Raw genomic sequence first — 20,545 nt, 5'->3', positions numbered from 1 at the left:
AATTTTTAATATGTTCCTTTGGCCAGACCAGAGAGCAAAACAAAAGGGGACGTTCCTATCTTCTATTTTTTATTGTATTTCTATTTCTATTATATACTACCTCATGACATAATATTGCAGTGGTTCTCAAATCTGACCTTATTTAAAAAGCACAGAGTTCAAGGCCACATAAGAATTACAGAATCAGTTTTTGAAGAGTCCTACCCAAGAATTTTTTTTTAACTCTCCAGTAATTCTGATTATAAACCTCTTTGGGAACCACTTGATTTTTTTACTTGGTGTGTGGTCTTAGCTGAACGCTGACAGAAACTGATTTTTCAGAGCTGTGGAAATACCATAATCTAACTTTCTCATTAAGAAATAAACACATTTAAGAACTGGAAAAGTTTCTAAGATCCGTTACCAAACTGAGTAACGTAACATGAGAGCTTTCACTGCCTTTCATCCACTATCCAGGCTCTTATGGTTAGCAAGAAGAAATAACACATTCATTCTACACCTAAGGCCTTTATAAGAACAGCATGGTTCCAGAAAGTCTCATAATCTCCATTAATCCATAAAATTTGATGGCAGCATCATTATGAATCCATCCTAAACTGTAATTCCCTTTAATACATGCATGAATTATATATTCCAGTCATGGTATATAAAGTTGAAACTCATTTAGTCAGGCTGACATTGGAAAATACACTTATTTAACACATGATAGCCTTACCAGAAAATATGTTTAAGTTGACCCAAGATCTTCTAATATGTACGTGAAAAAAATCTTATAAAAAACAAATTAGCTTCAAAAGTTGTAGAGTACATTAGAAAACTGTCTTTCTAAGGGGAAAATATTACCAACTACATGGGCATAGATTCTGAAGTTTCTTCTCCAAACCCATTTTTCACATACACATCAAAGAAGTGTTCTTCATACACAGCTCTGAGCAAGTCATTCTTATAATTAAAACAACACAAACAAAAAGTTCCAATTCTTCCGGCCTTTTGCCTGTTAATACAAGGCCCAAATTCCCTAGTCTAGCATTAAGGTCACTAGACTATGACACCAAATATTTTAGGGACTGTTTTAGCCACAGTGTTTCAGTTGTTTATCACCACAGAGTCAAAACTACAAGACATAAGAGACTGAAATGGGTTTTACTCTCCATGTAGTCCTTCCTTTGTGTGACACTCAGTTAAGCCCAGGTTGCCCCTGCACCCTTTCTACCTGCTGCCTGACATCGGGGTTCTTTACCTCTGTGAACTTGGCCCTGGAGCTGGAGCTGCTCTTGCTCTGTAATCCAGCCTCTGTGAGTGTGGCAGGGTACGAGAGAAGGCATTCCCAACCTTCCATTACTTTCCTGATGGCAAAGAAAGTGGTCCCAGCAGGACAACCAGTCACAACTCTTATCTCAGGTCTCCTGTCATCTCTTTTAGAAGTGCAATCTGTAAACATAATTTTTCAAGCAAGCATAAAATTTTAAACCAAGAAGTACTTTTAATAGAGAATCTATGGGTGCCATTTGTTCAATTATCTTTTTTGCAGACATGCAACTTATGTTTGAGAAGAGGCACAAATATCTCAGCTAATTTCACTTACAAACAGCAGATAATAGTCATAGTTTTAAAAATTCTAGCTGCATCCCATAAGACAGAAAAATCATTATATTCAGGATCCCCTTGAGGGATATTCCTGAGGTCTGTTACATCAACTAACCTTCCCCAAAGTTGTTCATACTATTTTTCTTGAGCTGCATTCATTGCAGACTCACATATGTTTCTTCTTAAACAGACATATCTTCCCAATTGAATACTTACATGTTCTACCTGAAAATCCTTACATCCTTCACTGCTTTCTCTACCTAGTGACATGTCCCTCCTTTGAAGGACTTTCTCAGTCGTTCCCCCTTTGTGGTACTTTCCTTGACCCTTCCTATTGGAGCTGAACTCCCCATCTTTAAATTCTCATTGCATTTTCCTTACTTTCTTTGACCCTTCCTACTGCAACTGAGCTCCCTATCTTTAAATTCTCATTGCATTCTATTTATGCCTCTTTTGAGCCACTTAAGCATATTCTTTCATCCACCAAAGAAGTCTGAATATAGATTGAATATCCTTTTTCAGATTTTATAATTTGAGTGAGTGTATACTCACCCAAAACAGGAATCTTGTATCATTTATTTATTCATACCAGTATCTCATCAGTAATTTTTAGTTGATAAATGAATAAATATTAGAAAATTACCATCTAAGAAGCCAATCTTATTAAAATTATTTTAAGTAGATTTCTTTGGTTAAAAATAGAGCAAAACTGTATTATTAACTATTATGGTGGTAACTGTAAATTTAATACATTTTCATAAACTGAGCTAAAGGGAAGCCTCTGCTGTCTGTAACAGAATAAACGAAATACAGTATCTTTCCAGCCCTAGTCCTGTCTCCTTTCCATGTACTCTTTGTTATGTATTCTGCTTGCTTTAACTGCTATTAGTTTCAAGGTCTACAATCATTAGGCCTCCTGTGACTTCACTGTTGTAGCTACACAGCAATATGATATTGCAACCTTTAGATACACTTAGAATTGCCTTTTTATTTTGATTATGCATGCTCCGTAACAGTATCTCCAAAGGCAGTCCACAGCATGGGAACAAAATCATTGCAGAGAAAATTTCTAATATTCCAAAGTCAACACTTTGTGGTCATTCTCTGTTTTCCCATTTCTCTGTCAGTTTCTATGATTACCTTAATGACCTATTTGCTTACTTGTGTATTGTTCTTCTTTAACAATATCTACACAGCTATCCCATTGGCACTAGAGGACAATCTCTATGAAAGCAGAGAATCTACTCCATGCACTGAAAACAGTCTAGCACTACAAGAATCACTGCATAAATATTGAATGAGTGAATATTATCATTAATTAACACTTTCGCTTCTGAAACCATCTTTTCAAGACAATGAAATGATAGGTATATTCTGGTGTCATACAGTAAAAATGTTTTTTTTTTTTTTTATTGAAACAAGCAATCTGAGAATGGTTCTTAACCCAGGGAAGAGGAGGAGGAAACACAAGGGGTATGTAGTACACACTGCAGGTGATCCTGGCGGAGGGAGCCTAGATTATGGTCTGGATGTGGTGTGCGTCGGCATGCATTTTTTGATAGCTCCTCCCTGGGTGATTGTTTCAGAATTCAAACCCAGAGCCCAAGTTCTCAATAGCTGAATGTCTTCCTCCATCCAGTGAATCACCCCAGCTGTTTAGTCTCTCGCTAGCAGCAGGTAATGCCAGGCCCTCCTATGCCTTGGGGCCATATGCAAACCCAGAGGCCTGGCCCTGGCATCAAGAAAACTAAAGGCAAGAGGTATGCTGAGGGCCGGACACCCTGGCTACGCTGACTGTTTCCAGGCCCTTCTTGGATCCTGGTCCTGAATGGAGCCCTGGCACCCCTGCTGGCTCGGTTTAGCTAGCTGGTCCCCACCGTCAAAGCTAAATGGGGAGTGGCGATGAGAAGCCTATCCTACAAGGCTCCTCTGGGTAGAAGCAGACAATCTGTTCCCACTTCCCATGTACTGATCAGGCCTTTATAAAAATAATCTAGGGGGCTTTGCCTATTAAGAGTTATCATAGACAGCTAGTGATAAGCTCCTCAGACACATTCTACGAGGACTCCCTGGGACTATATAGCCTTTGAGGATTAGAGACTCCGTAACCCCTCCTCTGAAGAAGTGCTAAAGGGGAACCGATTCTCCCTTTTCTGACCGGGTACCCGGCAGGGCACATTTGTCTACAGGAGAGGCAGATAAGCACAGGGACTAAAAATGGTGTTTGGAAGCCAAGGTGTTGCTCAGGTGATCCTGATGGGGACTCATGATTGAGATTTTGACATTTCTAGGCTCAATCAGATTGTATACCAATCTCTCCTCCCACTGACACATTTTTAAAGTTACAAGTAACAAGCCAACCTTGAGAAGAGGCTACAAAAAGACAGGCTGAGAGGTATGGAGGGAAGTGAAGTACATGTCCTTCAGGACTTATAACCACCCGTTACTTAACATAAGTTCAAGATGAAAAAGAAATAATGTGGGACCTCACTGGTGGTGCAGTGGTTAAGAATCTGCCTGCCAATGCAGGGGACAGGGGTTTGATCCCTGGTCCAGGAAGATCCCACATGCCACAGAGCAACTAAGCCTGTGAGCCGCAACTACCGAGCCGGTACTCTAGAGCTTACAAGCCACAACTGCTGAGCCTGCATGCTGCAACTACTGAAGCCCACGTGCCTAAAGCCCGTGCTCCACAACAAGAGAAGCCACCCAGAGTAGCCCCCGCTCACCACAACTAGGGGAAGCCTGCATGCAGCAACGAAGACACAACACAGCCAATAAACAAAAATAAATGTATTAAAAAAAAGAAAAAGAAATAATGTAAATTTTCTAATTAATAAAGAATTGCTCAATTATTTTCATGTAGATGACAGTACGCGTCCAATTATAAATTATGAATTTAGATTCCATTGGATACACTTAATGACAATAGTAATAAGGAATTATATCCTTTGCACCAGAAAAACTTATGATGGAAAGCTGAGATGTGAATTTTAAAATATGCAAAAAATATACATAATTTTTCACAATTTTTTGAGGGGAAACATGTACATCCCTGGATCCTAGTTTGATTTCCCTTTTTACTGCATGGTATGGAAACTTCCATGTTATGAAAGAACTCAGTAATATATAAATTCATTATATGATGCATGTGAACAAAGTTTAAAAATTAAAATTATCTAGAATTAGTGTATACTGTGTTTCCCCATAACCTTAATTAAGCAAACCAGAAAATAAATGACAAAAATTTTTAACTAGCCAAAGGAGCTGTCAAAAATTCCAAAGTTGGTTAAGTCAAAGTGTTACGTAATTGAAAAACTATTGGAAATAGGTACAGGGCTCCTTAACAGGAGGGAGACAAGTGAAGGCAGAAAGAGCAATCCTAAGAACTACGAAAATTAGAGAAATTTGAAGCCGTGAAAGAAAGGACAAATATTGTCATGTATCTTAAATAGTACAGGAAGACATGGCTGTATTACTGCAGAGGCAGAAACAGATATTTGATAATTACACCAACCCCCAAAACTCCAAAAGAATCGAAATGGACAAAAGACCAAAAATCATTTGTTTAATGAAGCAAAAAATACGGAAATATATTCTTATCAAGAATGAACAAATTAACTTGTCCCTCCCTAAACGCTTATTAGAAAATTCATTCATGTGGAACAAATTCCTTCACCAATATTTCTGAATATTGTGTTCATATGCAAAAGCATATTTTTATAGTTATCATTATTATGTCTGTAATTTGATATTCTCACAATCTCTTTAATTGATTATGCTCATACTGTTAACATAATATTATCAGCTTTTTTAGAAGACTGATCTTCCTTCTGTAATTTCTCCTAGTGCCATGGCTGTATTTCAATTCATGTCATTTTCTGTGCAGAAATGCCCTTTTCCTTCTTCCTTCATCTTTGACTCCTATCTCCAGCCTCGGCTTAGATGCATCACTCTTTTTTAGCCTTCCTTGACAACCTTACCTAGAATTAGGGTTCTTTGTCCCACAGTTCCTTATAATGCACTTCTATTATATTAATAATGAAGCACTATATTATAAAATTGTTCTTTACTAAATTCTTTTTTAACAGAAAAAAATTTCTTATTATTTTTATTATCTCCATAATAAAGAAGACCTTGATATAAACTAGACATTCCATAATTACCTACTGAATGAAGGGCATGCAGAAAGGCCCTAAAATCTTGCCATTGGTTTTTGTTTTGTTTTTGTTTTTTGTTTTATTTGGCTGTGTTGGGTCTTCACTGCTATGCGAGGGCTTTAGCTGCGGCGAGCAGGAGCTACTCTTCATTGCAGTGGCCTCTTTTGCTGTGGAGCACAGACTCTAGGCATTTGCAGCATGTGGGCCCAGCAGTTGCGGCTCACGGGCTCCAGAGCACAGGCTCAGCAGTTGTGGCGCGCAGGCTCAGCTGCTCTGAGGCATGTGGGATCCTCCCAGATCAGAGCTCAAACCTGTGTCCCCTGCATTGGCAGGCGGATTTTTAACCACTGCACCACCAGGGAAGCCCAAGAAATGAGTACTTTTAATGTTTAGTAATTTTACAAAAACTACCCATTTTGATTGTTTCTGACACACTACTCATAAGAGACTCAACAAGATGAAACATTTACATGTTTAAAAGATCACTGATAGGGAAATTCCCTGGTGGCGCAGTGGTTAAGAATCCACCTGCCAATGCAGAGGACACAGGTTCGATCCCTGGTGTGGGAAGATCCCACATGCCGCAGAGCAACTAAGCCCATGCACCACAACTACTGAGCCTGCTCTCTAGAGCCCTTGAGCCACAACTACTGAGCCTGTGTTCTGTAACTACTGAAGCCTGTGTGCCTAGAGCCCATGCTCCATAAGAGAAGCCACTGCACTGAGCTGAGAAGCCCACAATCAACTGCTTGCCACTTGCCGCAACTAGAGAAAGCAACTAGAGAAAGCCCTCAGACAACAAGGGAGACCCAATGCAGGCAAAAAAAGAAAAATCACTGATATTTGGAAATGTGTATAAGATAATTTACAATAAGGCCATGTTATTTGCAAACATGATCTGAAAAAATAAAAATAGCATTAAGCAGAGGAAATCAAACAATACTCAGCTTTCTTAAATCCTGAAATAAACACATGTATATGTATAGACATATGTGCATGCAAATATTTCTATAAATCAAAACTGAGATCAAAGTGAGTATATAGTTTTGCATTTTTAACATAGCATTACACTGTGAACATTTTGTCTGTGATAAACTAATTTCATAAAATATTCTTCAAAATTATTTCAGGTCCATATGTGGATATGCTATAAATTATTTAACTATTCTCTATACTTTTTTTTAAATGAATATAAAACTATTTATGGACCACTGTTCACCAGTATTTACAATGAAGTAAACAATATACAGTTGAATAACATTCTGATTACTACAAAGTTATTGTTTTTCCTGGCTTCTGCTGAATCAGTAACCCCAAATACTGAGAAGACTGAGCGTACATGTAAGAAATGGGTTGGGGTAAAGTTTGAAAAAAACATGCAGATCAAGTTTAGATTAGAAAAGTTTGTTTACTCATTTATTCCTGCAGATTCTATATTGCCAACATCTCTAACCATCTGATTAGGTTTCCATGAACAAGTCTGAGACATTATATGTATCACAGCCTTTCAATAAATATAGCACAGGGATTTCAACTTCTTGTAAAAGAATAGTTCACCAAAAGGAACCTTTAAATGTCCGTTTAACTAAGTCTTGCTTGGCTAATTAAAACATACCAGATATTTCCTAGTTTTTTCATTTGGGTGGGGAGGTTGTTGATAGTGATAAAATTTTCCTTTTAGGGGTTTTGCATATAAAAGTACATTTATACGACTGTAGATATGGATGCATATTCTGATAGGACTGCTTTAAAAAATTATCCAATTTAAATTGTTTACATTAATTTGTCTACTTAATTACAAAATTATTTAATTTGAAAGGTTAAGACAAATTTTTCATTTTAAGTTGAAGTGATTTCTTATACTGCTCAATATGATGGAATCCCAGAAACATAGGCTTATTCATGGTTGTGAAAAGCTGTTTTTGTTTTGGTAAATGTATTTAAACAACAACAAAAAAAAACCACAAACCATTTACATATATATTTTATGTATACACATTCAAAAAACCCAAAATGGTCCTTAGCCATATATGAGTTAAAAGCAAATTCTAAATCCTGATTGAGCAATGACTATGGAGACTTCCCCCAACATTTAGAAAAGCTGTTCTCTAATGCAGAGGAAATAACATACTGTGGTATCAAATGTTCTTTTCTGCTAAAGGAAGCAACTACAGAAAGCTTTTATTTGTTCAAAGTAACCAGTGCTACAGATGCAAAAAACAAAACAAAAACCCAACAACTTCCCCAATACTACTTCAAAAGAACATATCAAACTTGATTTTCCTTAGAATGTAGTTATTTCTTCACACTAATAAGTCAAAAAACCAAGACACAGATTTTATATATATATACATATATATATATATATATATATATATATAAAGCAATGCAAATAATTATTGAGCTTCATCTTCTGGACAAGAATGCCAAGTTAGTCTCTCTTCATAAAAAGCAATTACAATTTGAGGACACTTCATATTTGCCTCTTTTGCCAGCACCAAGTCTGCCTCATCTGAATCCTTCCATTTCATGAGAACCATTAATTCTCCACTGCTGTGTGTGGCACCAATGATTCGTTCTGGATCAAGACCTCTGGCAGAACCTCTTGGTTTATCAGCAGCATCTCTTTTCTTCTTTGATTTGCTATCATCAGATTCACTGTCAGATAAAGATTTTCTTTTTGTTCCATCTTTTTCTTTACCAGCTTTTTGAGAATTGAGAAATGCTTCAATTAACTCTGGACAATCTACATTTTCTTCAGGTTTCCAAGTACTGTCTGCATCTGTAAATCCCTTCCACTTCAGGAAATACTCCACCTTCCCATTCACTGCACGTCGGTCTGGTACTTTTTCTACTACAAATTCTTCAGGTTCTGCCTCTTCAACTTTTTTACTCTTTCCATTCTATTTCTTTCCCATTTTTTGCTATGTAGTTTTATTGGAGACCATTTTTTATGGCAGACTTGAAGAGCTATTATTCACCGCTTCCGAGCTGCTCTGGGTTCCGGATCTGCGGCGTCTCTGGCCCTGCGCGCCTCAAGCTCCCTATTCTCTATCTTTGAGAACTCTTTATAAATATATTCTTCAATGAACATTATATATAAATTTTGTGTACCTTTCTGATTACTTACACTAAGGGAAACTGGTTTTCTTGCCGTTTTCTTTTTTCTTACTATTTGGGTATTTTTTTTTTTTTTTTAATGTTTATTTCTAGGGAGTGGGGTTACAGGTAATAGTATATATTTTTTTAATTTTATTGGCTTTGTTGGGTCTTTTTTTTTTCTGCTCTGCGCAGGCTTTCTTTTTAGTTGCAGTGAGTGGGGGATACTCTTTGTTGCGGTGCGTGCGTTCCTCATTGCGGTGGCTTCTCTAGTTGTAGAGTACGGGCTCTAGGTGTGCGGGCTTCAGTAGTTGCAGCACGTGGGCTCAATAGTTGTGGCTCACGGGCTCTAAAACGCAGGCTCAATTGTTGTGGCGCACAGGCTTAGTTGCTCCGTGGCATGTGGGATCTTCCTGGAGCAGGGATCGAACCTGTTTCCCCTACATTGGCAGGCAGATTCTCAACCACTGTGCCACCTAGGAAGCCTTGGGTATTTCTTTCAGATAATTTTTTTTCATAAAAACAAAATGCCTTCAACATGAAAAAAATAACATTTGCATTTCAATATTATGCTGGTTGTTTTTTAGTCATGGTATTTCTATTATGGACAGTAAAAGGAATGATTTGAAATTTTGGCTATTAAATCACAGAAATTTACAGCAATAGAATTCTGAGGATATTATTTAGATCATTTTGTCTTTGGATATCCACTCTTTCAGAACTCATATGAAAATGTCATCACCAGGTAAAGTCTTCCTAAAGAGATGTCAAAATATAATGTCCCTTGATAAAGAGTAATGTGAACATTACATTTTAACAGTGTTTTAGATAAACTGCTTAACCTCAAATAACCTACTTAATTTAAATAACTCTACTTAATGGCTAATAACATGAAAATGAATAAGTAGATTGTGCTAAAAATGTTTGAATAACTACTAATGATGCACTTTCAAAGTTACAAAAAAGAAGCAAATATTATCTTGCATTTCAGAAGTTGCAATCCAGGTAATTATTAATTATTCTGAAATTAACAGTTTAGTTTATGATATAGGATCACTGCAGTCCAATCTCCACATGATGCCACTGATTTTACACCTGGCCTTCAAAATGGATTGCCATGAAATAAAACAGGCACTGGACTTAGAAGCCCCTTAGACACAAAAGTATTAATATAGAAATTTTCAAATGTTTACATATTCAAAAGATTAATGATTCTTGGGAAATATGTATGATGAAACAATTTGTAACAAGGCCATATTCTTGTCAATATTGTTTAAAATGTCAAAATAGTATTAACAGAAAATAAAATTCAGTTTAATTTTATAAAATTCTGATAATTTAAAACTTAAAAAGTGATTAAAATCTCAATATAGAAAATAACACTGTGTGATCCTGTAACAATTTGAAACACACTATAAATACTGTCAAATATATATTCACATCACATCAAGAAAAATGGTAAAATTACTTTAATAAGGAGTAAAAAATAGAAAATGTAAGACAATCACCTATTAAAAATATATCTATCCATAATAAAGGAATTTAAAATTGAAAAGCACAACTAAGTTCATTTTCTATTTATTGGTCTACCTTGGCTTACTATTTTATAGACCAAAGTAATGAGCACCTTGAAAAAGAGGAGTTTTGTAGATACAAATGGGGAAACCATCATGACCACCATCCAAAAGCAAGTAAATCATGAGTAATATTACAAATAAGTATATCTGAAAGTAGAACATATTCAATAATGGACTTTTTATACATCTAAGTATAATTATTCAACTGAGTATAAGTTATATTTTAAAAAACTGCCTCTCGGGCCCAAACTCCATCAACCAACACTATTACTGTGCATAACAGTGAACAACACTGCAACTCTGCACTCTTATATTTACCAGATGGTACTTTAAAACTGGACAGAATTCTGATACAGAAGATTTGTGTAGGTGAGGGCTTAATATACAGCCTTCAAGTAGAACATGATCTTCTGGGACCATAAACTATTCATGATTTAAAAAATTCAAAGGGAGAGAGGGAACAGGAAAGAGCACTAATATTTCCTGGGTGCCTTCTATAATACACACAGAAATTGCAGCACCTATTATTAAAACTCAACAGCTAAACACCTATATATTTATTTTGTAACTTAAGACCTACAAATCATCTGTAAGTAGTAAGTATTTATTTGTTGACACCAAAATATAATGTCCAGATCATTACACACATCATTTAACTTAATCCTCTCAGTAACTCAATTAAGTTAGTATGACTACTTGCATTTTCCAGGCAGGGAAACTGAATCCCAGGACACTGGGTAATTTATCCAGAATCATACTAGTAAGTAGCAGAGTTAAATGCAGATCATTCTAGCTCCAGGTCTCTGCTTTTATCATGCATCCCACTGCCTACCATATGGAAAAGCATGCGCTTGGCAAGACTCTTTATTTAATGATGAATGATGACCAGAGTCTCAAAGGAAACACTTTTCTGGTGTGTATAGCATGAGGATGCAATAGCCAATCACCTCACATCAAACCTCTAACTCTAGTCTTTCACTGAGGAAACCTCGGCTTCTGAGGGAAAGGCAGCTGATCCCAAAATAATGTGCCTCTAAAAGGAAGTAGTCTATTACCTTGCCTTAAATAATACAGCATTCAGTTATTACTTCCTGCCAGAGTGACAGTTTAAGCACAAGGCATTAAAAAACTGTTTTCTTCTCTTCTAGCTGTCTGTTATTTATGGCCTCATATACTACTTGTCTGGAAGTGATGGATAAATATTTGAAGGGAAAGATGCATCATTCTGGATGCTCCATGAAACTCAAGATGGGTAAAAGTCAATGTTTCAGGCTCATCTACTTTTACCTTCCTTTCTATAATAAGGTAAAAACAAGCTTTAAGTGTTTTAAAAGACTCTTCTAGTATCAAAAAAAAAAAAGGAAAACAGCTTTATCAGCTTCTGTATCAATTTCTAAAGAATAGTTTCTATTCCAATACGCTAAAGATTATTTTTTCAATTTTGGAAAATATAAATCTATCTGGAACAATTAAATTGTCTTTCTGACAACAAGATTTTCAGGCTATGACTTATTCTTTGGATTATATTTTCATATAATACAAAGAGAAGCAACCAAGTACTGGCACTGTTAGCATAGTAATATGCAGTTTCTATAATCAGAGTAAAACCCCAAATTGGACATCAAAAATCCTTCTTAAAACCAAGATTAATTTATTTATGACAATAATACTTGCAAACACTCATTAGACACTGTGCTTTGAGCCAGCAACTGTGCTAAGATTTTTTACATAAATTATCACATTTAATGTGATAGTTCTTCCCCTGATAACTAGTGGCTCTCCCACACCTCCTTAAGTATTTGCTTAAAATTATCTCAATGGGACTACCCTGGTGGTGCAGTGGTTAAGAATCTGCCTGCCAATGCAGGGGACACGGGTTTGACCCCTGGTCTGGGAAGATGCTACATGCCACAGAGCAACTAAGCCCATGAGCCACAACTACTGAGCCTGCATGCCATAACTACTGAAGCCTGCATACCTAGAGCCTGTGCTCTGCAACAAGAGAAGCCACTGCAGTAAGCCCATGCAATGCAAGGAAGAGTAGCCCCTGCTCACCGCAACGAGAGAAAGCCCACATGCAGCAATGAAGGCCCAACACAGCAAAAAAAAAAAAAAAAAAAAAAAAAAATTTATCTCAATGAAGCTTTGCCTATCACCTTCCTTAAAATTGCAATCTTTCCTTTCCCCATATTCTCTATTGTCATTCCTTCCTTTATTTTATTTTTTCCCATAGTATTTATCCCTATCAGGTATAGTATATATTCTACAAATGTATTTGTTTATTGCCTACCTTCCGAAACATGAATGTAGTCACCAAGAGGGCAAGGATACTGTAATTATCTATGATTTCTTCACACTGGTTTTCTTCAGTGTTGTAGCCCCAGTGCCTGCGATAACGGCTGACCTATCATTGGTACCAAAAATATCAATTTAATGAAGGTGTTTGTCTTTACAAACAACCCTTTGAGACATTATTAGCCCATTCTGTTAAACAAAACTAAGACTGAAAAGATATATAAAAATGACTTACTGAAGTCCTAAAGCAAGTAACTGCTGAGGCAGTTTTGTGGACTCTCAAGTTCAATCTTCCCTAGTCACTCTACTGCTTCTAGAAAAGAGTCATCCCAACCAAAGTGTGTCTATTTATTCTACAGATTTACAGATATTTGAATAAATGATGAAGAGGTCTAGAAATTATAGCAAGGAAGTATGCCTTTTAAATACCCTTCATGACTGCTCCTCTTTCAGAAGGTCATTCACGTGGATGAGCAGGTAGCTTTGGAAGGGACACAAATGGGGTGTGAGGGAGAATAGGGATCGGCTCAGACCATCTGTATCAACCCTGGAAATCAATGTGTTGACAGATGTCACAGCCTGTTTTCCCTCATAACCAGTAACCTGAATGTCATGAAACATTTGCTGAGACAAGAAAATGAATTATACACAAATTTTAAGCTTATGTAAGGCCTTAATTTGAAGAGAAAAAATAGTGAAAAATTACAGATATTTGAAGTCTTTACACTGCATCTGATATGTACTTAATACACACATTCATTTCGCAATATATATTTCTTATTTTTTCATCTATCTTTCTCAACCTATTTTGAAAATAAAAGCTAATGATTCAATTTCCCATTACATATGCCACATATATATACTTGTATCCTTTTTTTTTCTTCATGCTTTCAAACAACAATCAGAGCCACAAGCAGATTAGTTAGCATTTGAGGAATGTGATGTGGAGAATATATTTTGCGATTGCCATAATAGAGAGAGATGGTTAATTTAGCAAAGTAACTACTTCAAAGAAAATATCTTAGCCATAAAGAATGGGTGAAAGAATCAATAATCATCCGGCTGCTCCTACTTTTCCTATGGACCGTTTTCTTCTCATCACCTCCCTGGACTAGAGTGAGTTATGGTAGGGACTGTAAGACTGGAATTTTAAAGTTTAACAGAGTTGAGTAACTTTTTAGAAAGTTTGCCTGAACATTCTGTTCACTCCTTTGTCTACAAATGCTAACACAGCAAAGAAAATGTAAATACCAACCCCCCCCAAAAAAAAAAACCCAGAAAGAATCTAACCAATAAGTGATATTAAGTTGGGAATGAGTCTATGGGAAGTGAGAATAGTTACTCCTTAGACATTATTAGTCACACAAAAGAATATCACGCCATGGTGAGCTCTTCTGGGGTGGTGAGTGTAAAGCAGAACCAAAACTAAGCTCAATGCTTCTGAAAGTGAAGGAAAGTAAAGTGAATCAAATCCTTACCCAGGGAAACTGAAAATTATGTAACTGGACCCCAAAACAGTTCTATTAGGAAGACTTGCTTAGCTTTATGAGCTGGCAGATCCCACCTGAAATCCAAGGGACCTGATTATAAAACATGTAACATAAGAACATCCTAAAGATAAGCTATAGCCTCCAATATTGGTTGTAACTCACCTCCAATTTTCTGTTTAACCAATTCTTTGGTAAACACAAGTCTACTGAAGTAAATAAGGTAATAATTTCTGTCCAAGCCCCACTCCTCCAACTGACTTGTTCCTTTAATACTAACTTTGGAATAAGTCAAAATCTTATTAACGGCAGTGGCTGAGAATATCAAAGAGGGATACAGGCTGTGTATCATGATCCAAATGCTTGAATATTTTTTTCCATTTCTATCCTTTTGAAAATAGGAAATATCAGGAAGAGTGAGGATACATTTTTAAGCATAAATGTATCACAAACTTACGCAGAAATGATATTAGCTTTTAAATGAGTTAGAAATTTAGAACACTTAAATTTCTCTACAATTTATTTTAAGATGATATGAGTAATGGTAAAAATGCATGGCCCAGGTTTTCTCTAAAAAAGAGGATCAAAGAGCTCTTGTGTACACTCCAATTAAAGAGCAATCCTTTGCATCTTTTCAAAGAAGCAAAATACCTACTAAGTACCTAAGTAATGACAACAGAGCGATTCACTAAATGATTAATAATGAGTCATACTTTAATGATGTCTTAAATGTTTTATTTTAGCCAACAAAATGAAAAATTATAATAATGTTTGTGTTTCAGAAATATGTAGTTTTGTTTTTTAATGAGTCAGCATTACATATATAACACAATACCTTTCATCTACACTACAGGAAAAGCTAATAAAAAACAACCACTCTACCATACTATACGTAAAAGCCACCCCGAATGGCATATTATATTGAAAGTGTTAGAGTGACATCCACCATATTCCATGTGCATAACATTATGCTAATAACTATCCTTTTCAACTTCAAAGTTCCTGAGCTCAGCAGTCACTTTGTGGTCCAGGGTAAAATTGCTCATTTTCTTGTCCACTTATCAAGAACTATATGCTTATTTGAACATTGGCATTGCATGCATAGCACTCACGTAGTCTCTGTAACATACGCTTATATAAATGGGTACGAAGAGAACGCTAAACCCCTCAACCCAAGCCCAGATTAGAGATGAGGGACAGCCCCTGCCTAGGGGAGCTGCCCTGTTGAATACAAAAAGGTATCATGGTGTCAGATTTAGTATCTGAGAGAATAGACCTTTCTGAAAGATGATTGTTTTTAATATGTATCCTTTGTTAAAAGTCTATTATAAATATACTACAGTATAAAATTATAAGTTCAAAAGTATTGTGATCATAGAATTCACTTTTACACTCTTCACATATTATGTGCAAATTAAAAGAGTGCTTCTGATAATGTCCCTAAAGAATTACTGATGAAAATTAAATAGAATAAGCCCAAAAGTCAAAGGAAATGCTTATGCCAATGATTAAGCTATTTATTTTTCTCTATTCTGAAACACTGGTGCTGTCTTCCAAAAATAAACTGCTCTTAGCACTCATTTGATCCTCATCTTAAAGGCATGGTAACTAAAGGTCATACTCCACTAATTAATCAACTGCAGACTCATTTAAGACCCCCCAAAATAACTCTTCTAGGTTTCCAATCTTTCCTTCCACAGCAAAGAAGGGCAACCAGTAAATATAAACATAACTGTCCCTAAGTAATATTATTACCTCATCTGTATGTTCATTTATTTCTGTGTTAAGAATAATGGTGTGCAGTGCATCAGATATTAGTGATTGATTACAGATGTTTGCCTTTTGAGGTTTTTTTTCCAAAAAAAGTTTAGAAATTTTTAAAAATTTTTTTAAAAAGTAGGTTTGTAATCCTGTCTTTAACACAGTTTTTAAAAATGAGGTTTGTAATCCTGTCCTTTTTTCCTTTTTTTTTTCATCCCCAACCATGCAGATATTTTAAGACCAACTATCAGAAATCTTACAAATGCATGTAGAAAGAAGAGAACAAATGAGTTATCTCTCCCTACACGTATCCCTAAAAAAGTTGTAAGATCATGGCACATAGACAGCAGAAGAATCAATCTAACAGGGAAGAGAACCAGTATGCTTAAAGAGAATATCACTGAATGAGAAGGGAGGGAGTGGGCACCAAGAGTTCTATATGATGCACAATAAAACATGGTTAACTCTCAGACACAATGTATCACTACTAGTGCTACAAAATGTTAGAAGAGAAAACAATAATAGCTCTGTCACCATGAATCTTTTTTCATACTGTGAGAATATCTTGATAAAGGAAATGAAATTCCCATTTGGGAATCCAGATTTTAAATCAACCTCTCCAAGAAACTCAAAATATGATCTTGATTAAGCCATCTAATTTCTTTGGGTCACAGTTTTCCTAAATATAAAATAAGGGATTGGACATAGACAATCTTTAAGATCATTTTCAACTCTTATACTCTATGACCTGTATATTCAAATACTTGAGCAATGAAGTTTTTATTGCAATATGCTATCACAATACACATATCTATCTGATATATTCATACCAGTTATTTTGCACGTTAAGTAAAAACGGCCTCAGGACTTCCCTGGTCGTGCTGTGGTTAAGAATCCGCCTGCCAATGCAGGGGGACACAGGGTTCGATCTCTGGTCTGGGAAGATTCCACATGCTGCGGAGCAACTAAGCCCTTGCACCACAACTACTGAGCCCATGAGCTGCAACTACTGAAGCCTGGGTGCCTAGAGCCTGTGCTCCACAACAAGAGAAGGTACCACACTGAGAAGCTCGTGCACCACAACGAAGAGCGGCCCCCACTCACAACTAGAGAAAGCCTGTGCACAGCAACGAAGACCCAATGCAGCCAAAAAATTTAAAAATAAATAAATAAATGGCCTTGATTTTCATATCCCTAAGGTCAGAGACCAAGCACGATCCATCGAGTATTTAATACCGAGCAGGCTCTTAATAAATTGACACTGCATGAATAAAAGAGAGTAAAAGGAGATGGACATTAATAGTTCTGTGAATGAATGAATCACCTTTATTAACTGTTCACATTTTAACAATCTGGACTTAATTATCAAGTAGATAGGGTAACTACACATGATAAAATCTGTGCTTCAAATCAGGAGGGATAAGACCATTATTCAAAAGTTAGTATTAAGAAATCTGAATGTCCATTGGAAAATAAAAAAGTAGCACTTGTCCTTTCTTTCTCTACTCATTTCAGCAAAATACATTCCAGAAAGATCAAAAAATTCATTAGAGACATTAAAACTTTAAATACTAGAATAAGTTAGTAAATATTTTGTATACTCTTTGGTGATAAAGGCCCCTCTAAAACTATTCCACAGCCATGAAAATATTTAACTACCATGATATATTTAACCATGATATATTTAACTATTTCAAAAAATGGTAACGATGTGTAGGAAAAGGTAACCATAAATAAGGCTTTGAAATTAAAAGTGGTTGACATAAATTGCAGTAATATCTTTTTTGGATCCGTCTCCAAGAGTAATGGAAATAAAAACAAAAATAAATAAATGGGACCTAATTAAACTTAAAAGCTTTTGCACAGCAAAGGAAACCTTAAACAAAATGAAAAGACAACCTTCAGAATGGGAGAAAATGTTTGCAAACAAAGCAACCAACAAGGAATTAATCTCCAAAATATACAAATAGCTGCTGCAGCTCAATATCAAACAAACAAACAAACAAACAATAAAAAATGGGTGGAAGATCTAAATAGACATTTATCCAAAGAAGACATAGACCAAGAGGCACATGAAAAGATTTTCAACATCACTAATTATTAGAGAAATGCAAATCAAAACTGCAATGAGATATCACCTCACACCAGTCAGAATGGCCATCAAGAAATCTACAAACAATAAATGCTGGAGAAGGTATGGAGGAAAGGAACCCTCCAACACTGTTGGTGGGAATGTAAATTGGTACAGCCACTATGGACAACAGTATGGAGGTTCCTTAAAAAACTAAAAATAGAACTACCATATGACCCAGGAATCCTACTCCTAGGCATATACCCAGAGAAAAGCAAGATTTGAAAATAAACATGCACCCCAATGTTCACTGCAGCACTATTTACAATAGCCAGGACATGGAAGCACCCTAAATGTCCATCAACAGAGGAGCGGATAAAGAAGATGTGGTACTATGGACAATGGAATACTACTCAGCCTTTAAAAAGAATGAAATGATACCAATTGCAGCAACATGGAAGGATCTGGAGATTATCATACTAAGTAAAGTAAACCAGAGAAAATTAATATCATATGATATTGCTTATATATGGAATCTAAAAAAAAAAAAAAGAGAGAGAGATACCAATGAACTTATTTCCAAAGCAGAAAGAGGCTCACAGACATACAAAACAAATTTATAGTTACCAAAGGGGAAAGAGGGTGAGGAGGGATAAATTAGGAGATTGGGATTAACATAAACACACTACTATATATAAAATAGATAACCAACAAGTACCTACTATATAGTACAGGGAACTATACTCAATATTTTGTAATAACCTATAAAGGAAGAGAATCTGAATAGTAATAATAACAATAACAACAATAATAATATTACTGAATATATATATATACACACACACAACTGAATTGCTGTGCTGTACACCTGAAACTAACATGATCTTGTAAATCATCTATACTTCAATATAAATAAATAAATAAATAAATAAATAAATAAACAAATAAAAATTTTAAATGGAAAATAAGTAGAGGAAAAATCTTGACAGGAAGGGTCTAATACACAAAGAACTCTTGTAAATCAATAGATTAAAACCCAACATACTAATAGAAAATTAGGCAAAGACATAAAATTGGTATGTTATAAAAGTCTGGTCAATTAATTATAGTATAATCTCATTACCATATCCAAAGAGTAGAACAAAAATAGGATTTATTGCTCCCACATCAGGCAAATAAAAATGAAACCCTCTACAACATTCAGAATTATTAAATGTATGAAAAATCTTACACAATTGGTAAAGTTTTCTGAAAGACTCTGTAGTATATTCAAACCTAAACTTGACATTAGGCTTTGACTCAAAATCCTTTTAGTGAATCTTTTCTTAAGAAGGTAGTCTCACAAATGAAATGCCCATAAATGGGAACTGGATAGAAAATTATAGAAATATTTAAAGTAATATACGATCCCCATTTGTTCAGACTACAAAAATATGTTCTATGCTTGTACGTACGTTTAGGGATAGCTAGTAGTACTCAGTAAATGTTTTTTAACCACATTAAACATGTTTTATTCTGTCATTTTATAGTTAAATGAGTTTAATTATAGAAACTTTGAAAAATATGTAAAAACATAAATGATAAAGTGACCCAACCTTCATTCCACCAATTAAAAATACTAACTTTGTGGGGGATAGTCTTCCAATTTATTTCAAACAAAGTGTGCACACAAGAGTGTGTGTGTGTGTGTGTGTGTGTATTTCTGTAAACCACAATTACAGTTAGCTGTTTATGTAGTTCTGCACCGTTTTCCAACATAATGTTTTACAAGTATAAATATATTTCAGTGAACAATATGTAAGCATCCTTGAGTACATTTCTGATTATTTAGGATAAAAACTGGTTTCCAATGTTTAAAATGTTGTTTTTTCAAATTTTACTAAATGTTTCTTACCACTTGAAATTTGTTCAGGTTAGTTTCGTTTCATAAAAACAAAATGCCTTCAAAAGGAAAAAATAACACCAATTTTTCAATATTTTAAGGGCTTTTAGTGTTGGTCATGGTACAAATAACATAGACAATATAAAGGAATGATTTGAATTTTCAATTTACAGCCACTAAATCAAAGAAACTTATAAAAATAGAATTCTGAGGATATTATCTAGATCATTCTATGTATAAATATTCACTACTTCACAATCTATATGAAAATGTTATCAACAGAGAAAGACTTTCTGAAGAGAATGCAGAATATAGTGTCCCTAGGTAAACAATAGCAATGCAAACACCATGATGTAACAGTATTTCAAATAAACTACTTAATTTCAAATAATTCTACTTAAAGGCTAGTAGCCTGAAAAAGTAAATATAGCACTCAAAAATGTTTGAGTAACTATAACTAGGCACTCTCAAACTAACATATGAAATCATAATTCTGCCTTTTAGAGACTGCAATCCAAGTAACTCTTAATTAACATGTTAGGTTTATGGCATAGAATCAAAGCAGTCCAATTATCAGTAAAGTCCAGTCTCCACATGATGCCAATGAACATATACCTGAGGTTCTA

The 20,545-nt window shown here is 35.3% G+C and overlaps 1 protein-coding gene and 1 pseudogene across 3 annotated transcripts in view; both read right to left on the bottom strand.

Annotated features, from left to right (window-relative positions):
- NAALADL2 (N-acetylated alpha-linked acidic dipeptidase like 2) overlaps positions 1-20,545 on the bottom strand; it is a 1,304,194-nt gene that overhangs the window by 1,125,162 nt on the left and 158,487 nt on the right. The window lies entirely within an intron of this gene.
- LOC130854837 (chromobox protein homolog 3-like) lies at positions 8,144-8,919 on the bottom strand (annotated as a pseudogene).

Source organism: Hippopotamus amphibius, chromosome 6, assembly GCF_030028045.1.
Source record: "Hippopotamus amphibius kiboko isolate mHipAmp2 chromosome 6, mHipAmp2.hap2, whole genome shotgun sequence".
NCBI classification, from domain to species: domain Eukaryota; kingdom Metazoa; phylum Chordata; class Mammalia; order Artiodactyla; family Hippopotamidae; genus Hippopotamus; species Hippopotamus amphibius.
This window is presented reverse-complemented; position numbering and strand designations above follow the sequence as displayed.